Source organism: Octopus bimaculoides, chromosome 22 (assembly GCF_046866305.1).
Source record: "Octopus bimaculoides isolate indiv1 chromosome 22, ASM4686630v1, whole genome shotgun sequence".
NCBI lineage: Eukaryota > Metazoa > Mollusca > Cephalopoda > Octopoda > Octopodidae > Octopus > Octopus bimaculoides.
The window spans coordinates 12,263,706-12,268,705 of NC_142949.1; the positions used below are offsets into that span (position 1 = coordinate 12,263,706).

Below are 5,000 nucleotides of genomic sequence, written 5' to 3' on the forward strand. Positions count from 1 at the left end.
CCTACTCCAGAAGCAAGGGAAACTAATACAAATAGCCACAAAACACGAGCAAAACAAAAAACTGTTTTCAGTATTTAAGGAAGCTGACAAATACAAACAAGAAATCAATCTACCTAACAAATACGAAGAAGAAGAAGAAGAAACAACAAAAGCTATAAAACAAATGAAATCCAAACTAAAACTAGAACAGCAACGGACCATGATAAAACGATGGCAAGAAAAGCCCCTACATGGTAAATACTGGGCTAAACTAAATGCGAAAGAAATAGACAGAGAAAAATCCCAGCAATGGCTGAGAAGCTCAGGACTCAAAGCAGAGACTGAAGGATTTTTAATTGCTGCACAAGACCAAAGCCTCCCCACCAGAAATTACCAAAAACACATAATGAAAAGAAATATAACAAGTAACTGTAGAATATGTGGAGATCGACAAGAAACAATAAATCATATTATCTCTGGCTGCCCAGTCCTGGCTAAGAAGGAATATATTCACAGACACGACAGAGCTGGGACCTATATACACTGGAAGCTATGCCAACATTATGGAATAGCAACAGAAAAAAGATGGTATAAACACACGCCAGAAAAGGTCACAGAAAACGAGAAAGCAACCATACTCTGGGATATGCCAATACACACAGATAGAGAAATTAAGGCAAATAGACCAGATATAGTTGTCAAAGATCATGAAGGAAAAAAATGCCTTCTAATTGATGTTTCAATACCAGCAGATGACAACGTTTCTCGAAAAGAAATGGAAAAACTTTCAAAATACAAAGACCTGGAAATAGAGATAACTCGAATGTGGAATCTAAAAACAGAAACAATTCCTATCATAGTAGGTGCCTTAGGTATAATAAAAAAATATTCAGACAGATACATAACAAAAACACCAGGACTTACAAATATATATAACATACAGAAAATTGCACTACTGGGTACTGCACACATTCTACGCAAAACACTTTCAATACAGTAAACATAAGAGCACCACAGCAAACCACAGCACATACCCAAGGCGCACAGAGCTGCGCTCGGTAGTGAAGTGAAAGCACGTTATAAAAATAAAACTACTGAATAATAATAATAATAATAATATATGGTTCAAATAGGGGCTGAAATAAGTACATGGAATAAATAGGGGCTGCAATAAGGGTGGAGCACTTGCAGAAAACAGCACTGCTTGGAACCGCTCGAATACTCTGGATGGTGCTCAAAAAATAAGGGTGTTAGCTTAGTTCACTGGTAGTGAACAACTGGCACTGTAGTACAACTCCAGCATTAAAAGCTGTACAAAGGCAATGATAATAATAATAATAATCCTTTCAAATATAGGCACAGGACCTGGATTCTGTGGGGAGGGGGGGGGCAGTTGGTCACATCAGCCCCAGTACTCAACTGGTACTTAATTTATCGACCCCGAAAGATGAAAGGCAAAGTCGAGCGGTGGAATTTGAACTCAGAACGAAATACCGCTAAGCATTTCGCCTGGCGTGCTAACGATTGTGCCAGCTCGCCGCTTTAATAATAATAATTTCAACAATGATTTCAAATTTTGGCGCAACGCTAGCAAGTTCGTGTACATAGACCCCAATTGGTACTTATTTTATTGACCCCGAAAAGACGAAAGGCAAAGTCGACTTCGGCGGAATTTGAACTTAGAACGTGATGATGGACGAAATATTACTAGGCACTTTGCCCGGCGTGTTAACGATTCTACCAGCTCTCCAACTTTCAAAATAATAATAGTAATAATAATAATCAGGAAAGCAGAGAAAAAACGGAAACGAAATATCGGTAGATATAAAATTGTTTTAAAAAAAATCAATGATACAGAAACCTAGAATTAAGATAACGTTATCCGTTAAAATGTCCATATATGGTAATTTATTTAGTATCCATTTATAAAAGAGAGACAGAGAGGGGAGGAAGAATTCCATAAGGGTATTATATTTCTAGAGAGTGACAATATGTAAACTTTATTAGCGATCGTTTTAGTAAATATTTATCTCGAACGGTTGGTTGTTTTTTTTTTAAACTAATTGATTGAAGACTCGCTGGAAGGCTTGCATTCCATCTATCTTATAACAAGAATATTTATTTTATGTTTATATATATATATATATATATATATATATATATATATATATATATATATATATATATATATATATAAAGGAAGTGTGCATAATTATGAATAAATCGCAGTTATAACGGAGAGGGTTGCAAAAACCGTTACACGTCTAGAAATAGCAGTCAAAACCACTATAAAGCCATTATAACCACTCATATTTTATCTCTTCACGATAAAACTGTTGGCGGGCGACATGACATAAAATTCAAAACTTAAATAAAAGGTTAATTCTCTTTTGCAATTTCGAAGTTAGGAACCAAAAGCGGTTCCACTCTTCTCTTCAGGAGAACATTCCTGTAGATACAAATTAATACAAAAAAACATACCTTGGGGCTTACATGCGTCCCGACCGGCAAGAATAATGCGTCAACATCTACCTACACATTCAAATTCTGAGTTTCAACGTCATGCACAGCGTTTATAAGAAAAGTCGAGCAAATCGAGCCACGGCGTTAAATCGGTTATTAGTGAAAAATTAAGAGAAGTATGGAAACGGTTCTTAACTTCGAAATTGCAATAGAGAATTAACCTTCTATTTAAGTTTTCAATTTTATGTCATGTCGCCCACCGACAGCTTTATTGTGAAGAGATAAAATATGAGTGGCTATAGTAGCTTTATAGCGGGTTTGACTGCTATTTCTAGACATGTAACCGTTTTTGAAACCCTCTCCGTTATAATTGTGATTTATTCATAATTATACACACTTCTTTAATTTTTTGATTATATGTTTGGCCATTGATATATTCGTAAATAATTATGAATCGTTTATGATATATTCTTCGTAATGTATTCTTACATTCCTCTTCAATTATGTGTGTGTGTGTGTGTGTGTGTGTGTGTGTGTACGTGTGTGTGTGTGTATGAGTGTATGTATATATATATATATATATATATATATATATATATATATATATATATATATATATATATATATATATATATATATATGAATAATAACAATAAATGGAGCAAAACGCATATAAATAAAAGTTCTTTAATTCCGACACATGTTTCAAAATATGTGTGCTCTTCCCCAAAGAAGTAAGAGCTGCTGGAATTCCACATATATTCATCGTCAGGGAATCAACATATAGATGCAAGACAAATGCGAAATGATGAGGTAACTTACGAGTTATAATATTACATGGCCAAGTGACCGTTAGAATTATGATTCTGTATATTTTCAAATATACAGCACCGGCTGTGGTAAGAACTTTGTTTCGTTTTTGAATCACATGGTTCTGGGTTCAATCGCGCTGTGTGACACACTGGATGAGTGCCATGCAATTCGGGACCTCCAAAGCTTTATGAGTGGAATTGTTTGACGAAAATTAAAAGAAGCCCATCGTATATGTGTGGATGGGGTCTTTGTGTGTGTGTGTGTGTGTGTGTGTGTGTGTGTGTGTGTGTGTGTGTGTGTGTGTGTGTGTGTGTGTGTGTGTGTATATATGTGCGTGTGTGTTTGTTTGTTTGTTTGTCTTAGTGTTTGCCCCTACCACCCCCACCGCTTGACAATCGGGGTTGGTGTGTTTACATTCCCGCACATTAACGGTTCGGCAAAAGAGGCTGATAGAATATATACCAGGCTTTACAAAAATATATGGGGTCTATTTGTTGGGCTAAATATTTCAAGACGGTGCCCAGGATGGCCGCAGTCCAACGACTGAAATAACCAAAAGATAATAATATTAAAGATATCTAACCATTAGACTATTTAATCCTGGTTTCAAATTTTGGCACAAGGCCAGCAATTTCAGGAACGGGGATAAGTCGATTTTGTGGTATTTATTTTATCGACCTCGAAAGGATGAAAGGCAAAATCGACCTCTGCAGAATTTGAATTCGGAACGTAAAGCCGGACGAAATGCTGCTAAGCATTTTGCCCGGCATGGTAACGATTCTGCTAGCTCTACACCCTGACGCTTTTGAATATCGATTTCAAATTTCTGGCACGAGGACAGAAATTTCAGGGTAGGGAATAAGTCGATTAAATCGACCCCAGTGTTCAAACTGTTAGTTATTTTAAGGATTTCGAAAGGATAAAAAGCAAAGTCGACCTCAGCGGGATTTGAACTCAGAACATAAAGACAGACAAAATGCCGCAAAGCATTGTGGTCTGCCGCGGTAACGATCTGCTGGTTATTACTAATCCAAACACCGAGACGGCGCGTGGTTTAGTGGTTAGGGCATTCGACTCACGATCGTTCAATTCCCGGAGACGCGTTGTATCCTTGAGCAAGACACTTTATTTCACGTTGCTCCAGTCCACTCAGCTGGCAAAAATGAGCAGTACCTGTATTTCAAAGGGTCGGGCTTGTCACACTCTGTATCACGATGAATCTCCCTGAGAACTACGTTAAGGGTACGCGTGTCTGTGGAGTGCTCAGCCACTTGCACGTTAATTTCACGAGCAGGCTGTTCCGTTGATCAGATCAACTTGAACCTTCGTCGTCGTAACGGACGGAGTGCAACGTTAAATCCAAACACCATATGTGAAAATACTTAACATCTCCATCAAATATCTTCCCGTTTTTCCTTCTTTCTATTGTAAACGAAGATTAAATTAAAATGCAAATCAAATACAGCCATTTATTCTCACGGAAAAGATTATCGCTACTCTAGGGGCATTTTATTGATTTTTCCTTTTAAAAACGAAAACAAAAAATTCTGCTTCCGGCGGTGTTTTTTAAAATATGACATCTGTAAATGAGATGGAACCTGTTGATTTGAATATTTTGGTTGTAAAGATGTTGAGATGACATGAGGAAACCGTGAGGCCAAGTGTGAGATCGAAATCTAAATTGATAAATATATTACACTGCATGTTAAATATTGAGTCCTATGCTCTTGTAGGTTGTTTTGGTT

General features: G+C 36.9%; 1 protein-coding gene across 10 annotated transcripts in view; it reads right to left on the reverse strand.

The window, feature by feature from the left end:
- LOC106872982 (general transcription factor II-I repeat domain-containing protein 2-like) overlaps positions 1–5,000 on the reverse strand; it is a 113,378-nt gene that overhangs the window by 87,662 nt on the left and 20,716 nt on the right. For 4 of the 10 annotated variants that reach the window (XR_001409822.3, XR_001409823.3, XR_016237940.1 and 1 more), the window contains exon 1: positions 2,461–2,542. The exons of the other annotated variants lie outside the window; for them this stretch is intronic. The gene's annotated coding sequence lies outside the window, so the exon portion shown is untranslated. Of the gene's footprint in view, positions 1–2,460; positions 2,543–5,000 lie in introns of those variants that run through there. 10 annotated transcript variants of the gene reach the window in all.